The sequence below is a fragment of the Lepeophtheirus salmonis genome, chromosome 12 (assembly GCF_016086655.4).
Source record: "Lepeophtheirus salmonis chromosome 12, UVic_Lsal_1.4, whole genome shotgun sequence".
Classification (NCBI taxonomy): domain Eukaryota; kingdom Metazoa; phylum Arthropoda; class Copepoda; order Siphonostomatoida; family Caligidae; genus Lepeophtheirus; species Lepeophtheirus salmonis.
The window spans coordinates 992,457-1,009,294 of NC_052142.2; the positions used below are offsets into that span (position 1 = coordinate 992,457).

The 16,838-nt window shown below is 29.4% G+C and overlaps 2 long non-coding RNA genes and 1 other non-coding gene across 3 annotated transcripts; 1 reads left to right on the plus strand and 2 right to left on the minus strand.

The window, feature by feature from the left end:
• The first annotated feature begins 3,881 nt into the window (after positions 1–3,881).
• LOC121126710 (uncharacterized) lies at positions 3,882–6,634 on the plus strand. Its single transcript, XR_011783062.1, has 2 exons — positions 3,882–5,687; positions 5,884–6,634. It is a non-coding gene; the product is annotated as an uncharacterized protein (transcript).
• A 3,252-nt stretch (positions 6,635–9,886) lies between these two features.
• On the minus strand, positions 9,887–13,184 carry LOC121126919 (uncharacterized). The gene is made up of 3 exons (XR_011783063.1): positions 12,997–13,184; positions 10,839–12,938; positions 9,887–10,784 (listed from the first exon to the last, which is right to left on the minus strand). It is a non-coding gene; the product is annotated as an uncharacterized lncRNA (long non-coding RNA).
• Positions 13,185–15,135: 1,951 nt separating this feature from the next.
• On the minus strand, positions 15,136–15,990 carry LOC121127318 (uncharacterized). The gene is made up of 2 exons (XR_005867769.2): positions 15,618–15,990; positions 15,136–15,529 (listed from the first exon to the last, which is right to left on the minus strand). It is a non-coding gene; the product is annotated as an uncharacterized lncRNA (long non-coding RNA).
• Between the last annotated feature and the right edge of the window lie 848 nt (positions 15,991–16,838).

The window sequence follows — 16,838 nt, forward strand, 5'->3', positions numbered from 1 at the left end:
CAATATCCTCTGAAGGTTTAGCTCAGTGAAAAGTCTGGCGAGATCATTTCCCATAGATTTGACCACCTGGAGGGTTTTTGCGAACTGACAGATTGACAAATGCTGAGTAGAGATGAAAGTTTGAGCACAGATCTGGTTTTAGTTATTTGAAAGTAAGCTTCCACCCATATGAAAATGGAATGGGCGTTTGGAGACGTTTGGCAGAACAAAATTACCAGAACCAGATGTGCTTAGGTCACTCAGTCCAGCATTGATAAGTTACCCATTTCCTTTTGGAGACATTTTTTTGAGAATGTTAAAAGACCTTGATATCAAAAGGTAGGCATGTCTGATCCATATCCGACCTTCTTTTTCCATTTAAAAAAAGATAACAAAAAACCTTGGGAGATTTGTAATGGAAGTTTTGGGGTCTGCTGAGAGGAACAGGGTAATCAAGATTATTTTTGTTTTACTTGCCAACCTCACAAATGTAGCAGTAACAGTCAACTTTGGACTTAAGGTTGGCCCTTGAGTAGATGGAAAGGTTGTTGAAGTAATCTATAACCTCCAAAAATTTGAAACCCACTTAAATTGTGTGTGGCTTTGAGGTAGAACTTCCCTGCTCAGCATGCATCTTCAGAAAGTATTAATAAGAAATAAAAATAAAAAGTCAAGGTCACAATTTTTTCCATTCCAAATTTAGGAAAACTTTTTTCTACTCTATGTTGTGAACTTGTTTATGGTTTTGATAACTACTTATGCTATAATTATTCTTCTAATCATTAGAAATAGCTGAAGAGTAAATGCTTAAGAAAATTGATACGGAAAATGATTATTACAAAATATGTAAGGGTCTTTCATCAAGGAAAGGTTTCTCCAGGCAAAAGGACTAATAAAATTGTAAATGATAATAGTATATTAAATAGTAAATTACTCTGAGTCAAAAGCTATTATGAAATTATTTCACAATCATTACCAGAAAATAGTTGGTTGCCCTAGAAGTAGTTTCCAGAGAGCCAAAAAAATGGTGAATTGCACTGTGTTTTCTTAAAAAATATTTCTTATTATATGGGAGAAAATATAAAGATAACAAAGAAACTAGTCCAGAATGAGGAAAAATTTCTACTTTATGTGCTGATGATATTATACCGTATCTTCATAGTTTTGGTACTCAAATGGAAAGAAAAGTTAGACTTCCTGCTGAGCTGACTCGGGGTAGGATATCTCATATTCCAAAAAACAACAACAGATGGAACTAAGATTAGTCATTGAAGAATTTATTTAGTGAGTGGGCAGTTGCTCATAGAATAATATGGACTAAAATACTTTCGTTTGACTCTCATAGTACTGAAGACATTATTCGCCATCACTCTAACAAGAAACCTCTTTTTAAGAATTTGGGTGATCCAGTAGAGTTGGATAATATCGCAATTCATGATAACTTTCTAACCCTCCATGATCTAAATAGTAACTCTGTCTTCTATACTGCAAGATTTATCTTCCCCCTGTGTAAATTGTCAAACTTACACCTTCCTCGGTTGCCGTGGTGTGTAAAATTTGATTTTAGAATTACTGAATCTCTGGGTGCAAAACAAAACTCCAGGAGGAATAGTAAAGCTTTGGAACTTCTTCCTTCATAGGATAAAATAATTATAGGCTCTTTGAGGGTTATTAATGATTGTAAAAAGTTCACATGCCAGTTTCAGATATCACCTGGCATAATAAAATTCTTATTACCGTGCAAAGACTATGGTCGAAAATATAATAATGTTAGACACGCCTTTTTTGACTGCCTTGTGATATCAAAAAAAACTTTAAGCCACATCGTCAATTTGTACAACGGACACTGTAAGAACATTGCAGCCTGACAAGTTGGGATTTTTTGTTTTAATATTTTGTCTTACTATGAGGCCTTTTAAATAGCATTTTATAATTGCAAATGTTAGGTACTATGTTTTCTGATTTCTGTTGAGGTGTTTTTGAATAATTGCTATATCTATAAGATTTTAGAGGTCTAAAGAGAAAATTAATTTTAAACTATAATGTTTATTTATGATTTATTCTTAACACAAATTTTATTTTATTTTAGTGTGTGTGTGCATGTGTGAATAAATAATGACCAAGTAAAGGGGAAAAATCAAGAAGAATAGTTAATCCTCATATATTTAATAAATTTCTCTCTGATCAAGAAAAAAATGATTATATATTATTTACGGGCTATACGTGGTTAATTGATATACCCTCCAAAAAAAGAGTATATAAAGAGGATACCGTCCTTCACCCGAAGTGGTAACAGATAGTCGTGGGTATAGGATCCCAGTCTTCTCTGGGGCTCAATTAGGCTTGATCCTTCATTCGAGGAAGCCTAACACCGTCCTTCCGACGAGGAAGCAACTAATGGTTATGAGTATGGGATCCCAACTTTTTAAGGATCGACTCTAAGCTTTCTACGGTGAACTCACGTCTGTTGGATTGACGCTTTGTGATAGTTAGACTCAATCAATTGTTTGTAGAAAGTCCAAGGGATTAAAATCTATTTTTCTGTAGAGGAGTTAATTAGTTCTTTCCTTTCTCTGCGTGAGTCCGACTCTGTCCATTATACGAAGTGGCTCAAGTGACCTGTGAGAGTTCGACTCTATCAACCAAGGAAACGGCAACAGACCACCTTTGGTATCGAATAACACTCATCCAATCATTTTCTATAATGTGTTGTTATCTAGGAGAGTATGGAAGCCAGTCCTGGAGAATAATGATCCTCGTTTATAAAGGCACACATCACTGATAATAAACAATAAACAGAGGAAAACAAGTAGGAGAAGAATAATAATAGTCTGTCTACTTCAATCCAGTAGAAGAGGAGAAGGAAAATTTAACCCTCAACTTGGAATAACAAAAAAGTGTGAGTCTTTCATTTCTCTAGAATTCCATAACTAAGTGTTAATGTTATAGTTTATTAAAAAAGTAGCAGTATTAGCTAATACATTTGTTGAATCTACGAAATAAAGGAAATTTTTTAAATAAAAATAAATTGTATAAAATATTATTTTTATTATTTTTTTATATCTTAAAACTTATAGATATCAGCACATTAACTAAAATGACTTAATTAAGTAAATAAACATTTAGTAGATAAAATGTGTCTAAAAATCTATCAAATCATAATCAAGCAACAATTTAATGTATTTCATATTATATTTATAACATGAATTATAAAAGTTAACTTCAGAAAAAAATTTATTTGATAATAGATTTTTATACACTCTACATAGTAAAATAAATTATTATAGGAGTAGAAAATTTTGAAATTTAGATTTTTATTTTTTTAAATTGTTGTCGGTCTCGTCATTAACTTCCCTTGCAACTCGATTTACTAATTAATGAACATTCATGGTGGTGAAAATTCTGTGTGGAATGGATATGTTAAACAAAAAGAAACCGAAAATTAAAATGGTAACCCTAACAATTGGAAGAATGTTTTGGAGGAGAGAAAGAATGACGTTTCATTAGATGAGCTACAACAAATATGACAAGGACAGAAGGAGAAAATGATATAAACAACGACATTTCCTAGAATTACTCCGATCTTGATCCCCAATTATACTCTATGTCCAACAAGGACTTACAATTATAACTCTTCAACAAATCTTTAGGGTTACGCTCCGTCTTTTATGACCACACACGAATGCTCAAAAAGGTTTTGAATATATTTAGGCAAGGATGTTTACTATTCATGGGTTAAATAATAATGACAACTGCTTAGGAAAAGAAAGTTCATTCTTCAGATTATCAATTCCGAAAAAGACGGGCAAGCTAAAAAAATCACCAGATTTACATTGGCAAATGAACATTGATCTTCTTCAACACAAGTTTAATTGCACAAATCATTATTACAATGGTAAATAACTTTTTATAATATAAATTCTCTATTATTATTAATCTACTAGACTAAATTTTGTTTATTATAAGAACGATAAAAGGAAAAAATTATTTTTAATCATAAAAGTGAATATATTGTAATATAACACAAATCTTAATATTGAAATAAATAAAGAATGAATAAAATTACAATGACATATATATACATACTTATTCACTTATTTCATATACATTAAAAAAATCTAATTGTAATATTTTATAACTTTTATAATAATATAAAAAAATTCCTAGTTATTAATTTAAAGAAGTAAACATATTTTATGGGAGAGAGAAAAATGAAAAAGAAGAAATTACAATTTTATTAATAAACATATGAAATAATGAAAGATTTTACGATGTTGAAATTATTGTGAACTATTAAATTCCTTTATTCAAGTCTTTATTTGTTATGTATGACTTTAAATAATCTTCTTAGATCATTAAAAAAAATTGTATTAGGAGTCCTTACGTTACTTTAAAATCATAAAGTGCGGCAATTGCTACTATTAAAATCAGAATATTTGTTATATTTAATCTCGTCCCTTTTTCGATGCAATGAAACTTAAACTAAAAAAAATTAAATTTATGGAATTAAAATTTCAAAATCCACAGTTGTTCACAAAAAATGGAATTTAAAAATAAAAAAAATCCAAAATACATAGCTTATCACAAAAAATACAATTGTTTGAAAAAAAATCAAATATTAAAGAATTTTCCTGAAACACTGGCATTATATATTTATATATATATGGTGTTTTTTTATAATTTTGTTTTGTGATTTAATATGGGAGCCATGAGAAAGGGTCGACATTGATAACCATTGTATCCAATGAGATGAACTTTTAACCTTGATCCTCAAGAAGATCTTATTATTATCGAACATTCTACTGTCATGGGTAGATTCAGGCCAACGAGCTACAATGTTTGTCATTTTCTTAATTTTATACAGCTTGTACATTGATAAATAAATATCCATTGCAATTTCGAAACAATTCTCGATTAAGCATACCTGAATTTTGTAATTGGATGTAGGTGCAATAGATTACACTCAATATATCTAGAAATCCTAAACGTTCAAAATATTGATAAATAATTTGGAATGTGGAATTAATTTCAATATATATTGTTTCTTAAGTGCGACATTTGGCGGACGACATTCTTTTGATTATTGGACGAACAGTTGATTTATTGATTCCAAATAAATTTCCATTCATTAATTGATAACAGTTCCATTCTTATCACTACTATTTTCGACAATATTTTCAATTTTACTATTCAAAATCACAACTATTTCTTTTAAAAATCTATAAAAGTAATAAGTTTATTCTTATTACTAAAATTCAATAGGATTTAGCTTATCTCGGATTCTATAACGACAAATAACTGTATTTCGCTTCTAACTTCCGCCATTATTATTAAATATGATATACTAGCCAGGTATATTTGAATTGTGTTCTCATTGTGATAGGAGAAAGAACTTGACTTCTTTACATGTTTATGAAAAAAGATTAATGTGACGTCGTCATATTTAAGTCGAACATAATTTTGTTTGTATTTAAAAGAAGGTTATTTACTTTTTTTAAAAGCTATACTTAAACTTAAGTCAGGTTGGTGCGACCAAGCCGGAGAGCCCTTGTATTCAAAATTATTTTCTTAAGAAGAGGGATAAAATTTATCTTCTAAAATTTAATTCAATTTAAAAAAAATAGTTTCCTCTAGAATTATTATCGAAAAAATTTACTAAATGTTGTCCCTTTCAAAATATGAAATTGAATTTTTGCACTTGGTCTATTGTGAGAAAATAATTATTTGACTTAAAATCTTATTATACTTATTCATTTGTGTGTTACGCTTATTTCCATAAAAGTTTTGCGTTTATTAAAATATTTATCATAATTGTATTTAAAAAGAATTTTAAATATTATTCACTCTCTGTATTATCACAATTATAATAATGAGTCATGTTTTTTTTTGTTTTTTTTTGATAAGGAGAATGAATTGAGCGCGTACATGATGGATCTATTTTCAGAATAACAGCAGAAAAGAAGAAAAAAAGGTGTGTGTGCATGAGTCAGTTAGAAAGTGGAAGTTAGTGTGTTAAGATATGACGAAGCATATTGGAGATGGGCAAAAAATTCCGTCTGGAGTTTTGAAAGGCGTCGAAAGTTTTTCTACAAATGATCTTAAACATACCAAAACCCGAGAACCGGCTAGTGGTCCTGAAATGATGCAAGCAGAATTGGCTCATCAACATTCTCTGAAGGAAGTAACTGTTTTCAATAAGGACAACTTAAAAAATATAGTTGTACAAGAAAAAAACACTTTACCAGACAAAGAAGCAATTGAACAAGAGGCTAAACATTTTCAATTCAAAGATGGAATTGAAAAGTTTGATAAAGAGTCCTTAACTCATACAGAAACTGTCGAAAAAAATACTCTCCCTTCAAATGAAATAATTCAACTGGAAAAATCTGCGTAATGCTTCTTTCCTAAACTGGAGAGTCTCATTATAAAATGTACTGTTTATTTATAATTGCTTTGTATCTATTATGTTAATAATATACCTTTTGATTGCTATTGTCACATAATTTATAATCAACTCATTTGTAATACCTTGTATCCATGTTTTTCAATGTTAGTGTACTCATAAATATTACTCTATATAAATATTATAACATCAAAATTTTGTTAATTTCCAAACTTACTTTAATTTTTTTAAATATATATTTTTTTAGATTTATGTTTTGGATACGCAATTCTTTTGTCTTAAACTTTGAAGAAATTTAAGAATTCTTTTGAAAAGCGTGTAGCCACGGCTGGGAACCTTTAGAACATCGTGGGTAAAGTTCTTATAAAAGAATATAAATATATAATATTGTTGATCTGTTTTATTAATACGAAATACTATTATCAAAGGCAAAAAACTTTAATCTAAAATGGAAGATTAAGGATTTGATAGTATATGTATAAATTGGAAGCCGTTCTTTGTAAACAACCCGAGAAAGTCGGAACACTTACTAATTCATTAAAAAGAGGAGTGACCCTATGTATGAATTACTAGATATATGGCTGAGCAGAAATTTTAAAAGTCTACGAATCTCAGAACGAAGGAAAACCATGTAAACTCTTTAGTAGTCCTTCATAAAAATATTGATCAATGACATAAGTAAATAGTTGCATTTGAATTTTTAGACAGGGATTGAGTTCCAAGTTTTACATTGGAATAGTTTGGAATTTAAAAAATAATGTAAATACTATTACATAAATATAAAAAAGAAGGTGTAATGATAGGTTCGGTAAATCATTAAACTAAGTAGCGCATCGAAGGCTAACGTCATTATTTGTGAGGAAAAAAATATCTTGGTCAAAATTTACTTTTTTTTCCCACTAGAGGTATTATTATTTGAAGCATTTTCGTAAATCATTTCCTGTTCTCTCATGAATAAGTCAAGTACTGTCTTGTTTCTACTTTTATTTACCTCATTATTGATATACTTTTTGGTTGAACAATTATGAAAAGGGAATTATGATTCAAAATGATTTTCACATACAAAATGGTCAGCAGGTTTCCAATTAGGAAGATATTTAAGATTTTATATCTTTTTTATTCTGGCGACTTCTTTTGGATTTTTGGGAATCAGAAAATTAAAAAGCGAACTTTAAGCTTTTGGAAATTGTACTCAGTTCTATTTTTGCATCCTTGAACACTAGAATGACCAATTATTTTGGAGTAATTTGTTTCAAATTTGCTTTATAACAATATGTAAATATAAAATATTTAAGACAAGAATAAATTATATACGTATTATTACTTATTTAAACTTATTAATACTACGTAGTACTAACAATAAATAAATGAGTGACGTCATAGAAAAGTGACATCTTGCAAAAATATTATGACAAATATTGACCATCCTATTTGCTCAGGCTAACGGTGCTTAATGCACTACTTGGTTTAATGCTTTCAGGTAGACGCACATAGAATAAATCCCCCTTCCCCTAAGACAAGTCTTTCGATGGGTCTGAATAGAAGTATCTGTATAAATATTCTTAACACATTATTATAAATATACAATATGGAAAAAGCTCCTTTGATTAAAAAAATATATTTTAATAATACTTTTTTTTAAGTTTAGAAAACCTAGCCCATCTATTTGTTGTAATATTTTTCAAATAGAAAATTAGTTAATTCTCAAAGAAACTTATATATTTCCTTTATTTGAAAGACAGAGATTTTTGAACTGAACTGAATATATGTGCTCAGACAAACCTCTAAAACACATTTTTTGGATAAAAGATTTATTTCTGTCATTCAATCTTTAAAATACTCTATAATTAAACTCAACACCGGAAGAACAATAAAAATTGTCATTGATATCTTAACTGAAAGAAAAGCTGGATTTGAACGGCATTCCAAAAGGTTTATTTCGAAGGTATTTGGTTTTAACATGAAGTTCAATTTTTGTTCATAAATGAAAACTATGTAGGTAAAATCAATTTAAATAACATATTGAAATCATTAATTATGTCCTATTTTATATAATAATAGTAAAAATTCAATAATAAAAAAAACTTTATTCTACAATAGTTATAGAATAAAAACAACAAGAATTTTCAAATATATATTTTAACTTTTAAAAATTATAATATCATATAAAAATGTAAGCATAAAAAAGAATCCGAAGCTATCAAGATCACTTCTGAATTCCATAAATTTAAATAACTTAAAACTATGATTTTTAATAGTATTTAGCTTATTATAAACTGTTAATAAATTTTACAGGATCCACCATCACAAGAATTTGTATATCAAATTTGAAGGCTCTGATGAAAGATGTTATTAGCGTTCTTGTAATGAGTTCATGTACTTTTGTCTTAAATTTTCTTGCTTTTTCGAAGTAAAATATGAATGAAGATATAATATGAAGTATTCAAAATCATATTGATATTATACATGGAATGACACAAGAAATACAAAATTTGAAGCTTGCATTTCTGAATCCAAATCATAGCCAATATTCTTCTATTATGATATCAAAGTATTTTGTTTGGTTAACAATTTTTAACTCCTATATAATTTTAGTATACTTATGCGGATAGTGATAACTCTTTTCTCAAAAATCTCAGCGTGCTTTATATTTAAGATATCGTAGATATATGTTGTTCTGACTAGCATATTCGTTGGTCAATCCTTCGTATTATGTAAATCAAAAACTGTTGTCCTATTAATCCTGGAGTCAGAAAGGCCTATTTCAACTAATAAGACATCAGTTTTGTGTTTTTTATCTTCTTCTCATAAAAATCCTTCCACAAAGACGGGAACGTCTTCCGCCACACTAAAGAAAATTTATAAATTTTGCTCCAAAACAGCATATGCAAAAATTTGACATCTTGAATATCATATGACGACAATAAAATAGATCCTTATCCGCTTCGTGATTTGAAGAAGAAAGAAGGACTCTTGAAGAATTGCTGCTCTTCAAAAACATAATTCTTTAATTTTTACGAGTTACAAACATGTAATTAATTGCACTATTAAAAGTCCAAAGAATTGAAGGATTGTTTAATTATACGAATGAACTACAAATGCGTATTGAGGGTTCCATATTTGATGAATTAGTTAATGTAAAAAAAAAATAAAGGAAAGCAACTTTATCCATAAAATATAAACACATATGATATTATAACTAAAGTTGATAATATTGTAGAGAAAAACGCGTGCAAGGAAAAGGGGGGAAAAATACATATGGTATTATTGTTTAAAATCCTGATGTAATTATCATCTGCCTGCTTTATTATGATTTTTGAGGGTATAACGAAAGTATTTATTAGCAAAATGTTTAATGAAGATATACTACGTATAATTGACTTAAACATTTTTTATCCGTTACAGTAGATTTGAAAACGTCACACTCCATGAAATTGTAATTCATTATGAACCTTATTCTCAGAATAATAGCTAATGAAACGACAAAGTAAATTATTTCGAAATATATTTGAAGTTCCAGGTTTAAAAAAGAAGGCTTTAATTAAATATAATCTACATACTAAAAAATATACCATCATACATTTATGTTAAATATACAAAATTAAACGATTGGAATCATATAACTAATAACAATAAATTATATATACAGAATATTGAAATTATAGATTGATCCAAATAATATTTTCTTGTTCTGACACCGGAATCCAGTTAAATATGTCATAACTTTAGGTTGCAAAACACAAGCAAGACGTGGAGTTTAATCAAAAAAGATAATCATTCCTCTTCTTCATGTGGAAGTTGCTATATACAATTGTGCACAGGATAGATATATCTCTACCGATGAGATCTTACTAATTATTAATAATAAAGTAAATGTCAAAATCATAAAATTAGAAAATAAATAAACTAATAAAAAAAATGTTAGAAATAAGTCCATCTTAAAGATTTAGAGCAAAACCTAATTATGTAGTAATGTCCGGCGATATTACTCCTTATTAAGAGCATCAAAAAAGATATTTTCCCCGTTATTTATGCCTATATAACAACATACTATTATCATGAAGGATTTACACAATTGCTAATTATAATGAGACACCCAATGTAACTACCCCCGTTGTTGTGACCATTTAAGTAGGTGTTTTTGCCTTTTATGAGTTTTCTGAACACCCTTTCTTGGAGCTTATCAACCATAGCTAAGCCTTAAGTTATAAAAAAAGTAAGATTTATTGACTATGTAATATTGGAAAACCTAATTATCATATCCAAGTCTTTAAGTGAAGAAATTAGTCTCAGACAAACTAGTTGCGAACCATCCAAAGCTACTACCCCCGTTGTTGTGACCATTTAAGCAGTTGTTTTTACTATTTAATGAGTTGTGTATCATTATTCTTGATATGTTTAGCTAAAATAGAATCATATTTTAGGGTTAGATTTAAAAAAAAAATTGAACACTTACTGTTAGATAGTACAAAATTCAGAGTTCAATTTCGAAATTAGTAAATATTTTATACTTTTTACTGATAACTTGATCGTCATTGAGTGTGGATGACTCACAACATTTTTATATGTATTTCTATAAATGACATCAGTGCCAACATCCTCCATTAATTTAATGATGGTTCCTCGGGAAGGGATAGGTTTACCCGTGTATTTCTCCATAAATTTTTTGACCAGCAATGAATTGAATTTGAATTAGCAATGGATAAGGTTATATTACATGCAATAAGCATCTTTGTGAGATCAGAGTTAAAGTCTGACTTGATGTATTCATCATTAACTTGATTTTTTAGATGAATATCCATGCTCATGATATGAGATGAGAATAATGAGTGGCGTGTAATTCTAGATAGGAGACTAAAGGCACATCTATTTCGACATATCCGACAAACCATCTGTTCCTCATCCGGTAAGTAATTCCCAAATTCCTGGGCCTCCATTTTCTGAAATCCAGACAGAAGGCAACGTTATTTTAGGCATTTTATTCAGTTCTCTATCGAATATCACCATCTAATATTATATTAATATTGAATAATAAAGGCGGGAATGATAACGTTCTTGATTGATAAAAGAAGATGTATATTATTTAATCAATGATGCCATAAGTATTTCTTCTCTTCTCCTCGCACGCTTTTCTATTCTTACCAAAATTATCACCCTTAATTATAACACACTCGGCACAAATCAATTTTCGTAAATACTTTCATGTTATGTAGCTTGTAAGATAGGTCTCGTATGAATGGAAGTCGATAATTATCGGCGACAATTTTATAATTCAGTGCCCAAAAATCATATACCATTCACAACTCTACAGACTTATTTTTTTTCATCAAAATCAATAAAACCTTTCGTGTTTTCTCGTTCACTTCACTTCAATGACTAAACTGGTAAAAAACATGTAATATATATATAAATATATACAGCACCAAGTTCCCCGCATTATGTTCCCTTCAAGTAAGCGGACCCTAACATTACATTCATAATAAACAGAGACAAATACTTAAAACTTATTCAAACAGATGTAAAGTCTCATACGAAAACTAAAAACTATCAAAAATAAATATATAAAGGGCTTCTTTTAATCTGAAATTTCCTTTCCGATCCAGTCATTTCGATTTTATCAATAATTGTGAATCTACGTACATTATTTTCATTCATTTTAGCATCATTTTTTAGATTTCTGATTTTTTTTCCACGATTGGTGAAGATTTGCGTGAATCTAATCATACAAGTTTCAATCTCTTAATTGGTCCTATCGACCAGCAGGAGACTCGATGAGAAAAGTTTAATAATGTTGTTTAATTACTTTTGCTGTATCTTCCTATGGGGTATTTTACTCAGTCGATCCGAACCCAATCAAAGTCTGAATTATATAAAGAATTGGGAATAGATATTACTTTTTTAGAGTTGTCATGCCCCGTAGTAAGTATGTAAATGTTTTTAAAATACTCTGCTAGGTCGGTAATATACTCGGATTAGGTACTGAAATAATCGACTTTATCATGCGTAACCACTACCTGGGGTACCATTATTTTAGTACTAGGAGGATTTGCCTGGAACATTTTTACCTTGTACCTATTCGCCTTATGCCACTTTCGCCTTGTGGTGCTTTCGCCTGGATACGTTCTCACCTTTTGGCGCTTAGGCTTTGAAGTTTTCTTGCCATTATGCGTTTTTACCTTGTACTTTTTTGCCTTGTGATGTTTTCGCCTTGATACTTTTTTGCCTTGGATAATAATAGAGGGAATACTACTTCTTCTTAATTATATATTTGTTTTGAATTAATAACGTTGTATTCCAGCTTTGAGAAATTAAAACAAAAATTTAATAAGCTAGACATTGACCATGCTCGAACCTTAATTATATATAAATAATAAGTAGGCTTCAAAGCATTGAGAATAAATCACGGAATGCTACTGCTACGTTCCGTCGCAAAGAATCATTGGCATTCATATGCTGTCCATTTCTTCATCAAAATGCCATGAAGAGATATTGAAATCTCTACTTACATCAATAATTTTAATAGAGTTATAGATGAAGATGAAGATGGGGACACCGTCTATGAAAGTATAGATGTATTAGTGAATATGTTATATTTATATTATATATCAACATACCTCATTAACTTATCAGTTATCACAATCGACCAATAAAAAGGATTCTTTATATCGGAAGGGTCTTGTAACTATGCTTTTCTTCCATTCGTTAGGATCCAAAATCCTCACAGAAATAGGAAGATGGTTAATTGCCACATAGAAGTACAAAATATGCATAAAATATAAACACATAAGATATTACAATACACTCGGCAAATAAAATGAAAAAAATACTTTCATGTTATGTAGCTTGTAAGATAGGTCTCGTATGAATGGAAGTCGATAATTATCAGGGGCAATTTTATAATTCACTGCCCAAAAATGATATACCATTCACAACTCTACGGACTTATTTTTTTCATCAACATCAATAAGTGTTGCCCAAGCAGATTTTGAAAGAATTATAATATTAGCCTCTAGTAAGGAATGTAATGTTTTCTTAAAGATATTGAGCTTTTCTGGAAACAAACGTAAAACTTTAGAAAACATAGAAGGAGCATCTCCTTTATTAATTGAGTGATCGTCCAGTATACCGATTAGATTATGGACTTTTTCTGCAGAGATCAAAGACGTTAATTGTTCAAAAAAAATAATAGGTATAGGTAAAAATACTGAAGCCACTAAAAAGTCCAAGAAAATCGCCGTTTCCATACTCGAATTGATAAAGAAGTATTAATTTCACCTAATACATCAATAGGGCTATCATTTGCTGATATTAACTTTAGAAGTGAAGGGACGATAAGAGAGTGAGACACCAGATCATTAGGAATGATTGAGACTGAAGCAAAATTGTCAATTAAAATTTCATGTTTATAGAGTGAGCATCCAAATGTTGCATAAACTTTAAGAAAAGGCTAGATAGACGCCGTTGAATTAACCTGCCCATCTAGTTTCCTGAATGAGTATTAAGCTTAGGGATACTGATATTTGAAGTTACAGATGAGTGATGAGGTGATGAAGAACGTGATGATGTTTGAATGTCGAGGGCTGATTTAAAAGGAATTGTAAAATTTTGCATTTATTCCAAAGAAAAGAATAAATCTGCATATTTTTGGTCTCTAATTACTATGAAAGATCACAAGACCATGATGTGATAAAGATAATGTATTTAGATTTGATTCTTCCCGTGATGGAGACGATTGAACTGCAAATGTTTCTTTTTTTTACGTTATATGTATGGTTTTTTTTTTTTTTTTTTCGCTTTTGTGTTTTCATTAAATGACAATTATGACGACAAAAATTTAGAAAAACACAGAAACTATACGAATATACATAATATATATGAAAAACATCCCTGTACATATAACTATTCTGTAATAAAATAAATACATATACACCAAAGTTCATAGAAATACAAGCTTAGACTATCCTGTAATGGGGCTTTCTGAAATTTTCAATTTGATGTACTGTACCGACTACTGGACAAGACAGACCGATTTTGACAAAATACATATTTTACAAAAAAAAATGCAAAATTGTTCATGCTTGATTCTACTATTTGACAAGGTCTTTATTTTATTAAAGTAATTCAACCCATTTAGGATCTAACACGTCGTAGTGAAGCATATAAAGCTAAATCTCACTTTCTCAAGGAGATTCCATAGTGCACTACAGCGAAGAACGAAGAAGACTGACTAATTTCACACATATCTATTTGGAAAATGAAATAAATGTAGTATTCTTTATTAACTCTTTAGCCTTGTCGCACTAATTCTATCATTCCATCCAAGACCAAATTTACTCAATCTATCTATATTGTAATTAGTAATTTATATTGATTGTCATTTGTTTGGATGTCTATCAATTATCATAATCCTTTTTCATCGATTAGAAGATACTAGATAGCAACTTCTTGGCGAATGTGTTGAATTGAATCCAACAAAGATCTCGTATCTTTGTCACTTCTGGTATTAAAGAACAAATAACTCGGATAAATTGGAACATATTACTACATATAGTGATAAATTATAATTGTAAACATTCTTTCCGTTCCATTCTACTCTCAAAATATAAGCAACTTTTTAAGTGATAAAGAAACATAAATAAATTCCAATAACGACTATATAGAAGGATTGCTTGAAGCTAACAACTTTTACGATTAAATACGGGTCAAAACTTTCTTAGTATGCATTGTTATGTAATGATTTAATTAAACTCAAGTATCTTAAAACTAATACTTTATTGATATTGAAATATAATTCATAACAAATTTAAGATCATAAATTTAATTTAACAAGTGGACCATTCGATAATTCTCTTACTCTTGCCATATGTTTGATGCTGTTGGGTAGTATCAGAACGATATCTCTGGAGTAAAAATGTATTTTTTTAAATTATGATGAACGAAAACGATTGATTCTTACGTCAAACACTCCAATTCAGTCTCAATGTTATGGATGACCAACAGTGATGAAATCAATAAATCAACAACGATAACGATATCCATTCATAGCATATAAAACCTCTGTTATGGTGAAATTTGTACGCACAAATTAGATGTGTACTGATGAATGATCCCACTGCATATTTTCATAGAGGTTATCATAAATAAAACCTAGATAGTATAATCAATATAAGAAACTTAATATTTATAATACTATACTATCTACATATGTTCATAATTCTCATTATTTATTTTGTACCTTCATTATAGATCCTCTTCATATTCCATAAATAATTAATTATATAATTACTCATTCTAAATAGTAAATATAATTGAAGAAAAGAGTAAAGATCTATTAGATCTAATATTCAGAGCCTTATTTGAGTCCATATTTTCAGTATTCAGGTAAAGTCTGAGTCCTCATGCTTTCGGTCAATTAGGTTCTGAGTCCAAGTAATGATGTTCCGGGTAAATGGAAAAATAAGTAATATCTCGATCTACCTAAAGCATTAAACCAATCAGTGCATCGAAGGCTAGCGTCATTACTGGCGAAAAAAAATATCCTGGTGAAAATTAACTTTTTTGTCCGCCAGAGGTATTATTATTTCAAGCATTTTGGAGAACCATTTTATTTTATCAAATAAGTCAAGTGCTCTACTGTTTTTACTTTATTCATATACTTTTTGCTTGAACTATTATGGAAGGAAATTATGATTCAAAATGATTTTCACATACACAATGGTCAGCAGGTTTCCAATTAGGAAGATATTTAAGATTTAATATCCATTTTTTTTGTTCTTGCAATTCTTTCGGATTTTTAAGAATTTAAAATTTAAAAAAATAACTGTTTCATTGAAACTTTTGGAAATTTGACTCATTTCTATTTTGGCATCCTCGGAAAAAAAAAAACACTACAATGACCCATTATTTTGGAGTAATTTGTTTCAAATATGCTTTATAATAATATCCTATATAAGGAGTTAGAAAGAAGATGTATTAATGTAATCTAAGTATTTATCTTCAATTTTCATTTTATTTATGGTTAAGAAGGAACATGGTAGTAATGGCAACTGTGGTGTTCTTTACCAAACTCGTTACCAGCACAGGGGCCAGAAAGATAAGGACTTCGGGAAGAAAGAATGAGGCTGGATTGAGATTTAACAAAAGGGGTAATATATTCTATATAATAGACAGGAGGACTGGCAACATCCTCGTGGAGATTCCCACACTGAAATCGCATATGTAAAATAAGATAAAAAGTAAGATAAGGTACACATAATCAAATAAATCAAATTGTAGACTTATATTAAGGGGTCAAGCCTTTTGAGTGCGTAGACACTAAAGCAATGACAATAAATAAAGGGTCAAATATTTGAAAAATTCCCTTTATATTTTAAAAAATTAGCATTTTCACATGGTTGATTTTTTAAAAGTGTCAAAAAGGGTTACAGGTTTGGTTATATTTACATCCAATGGACAG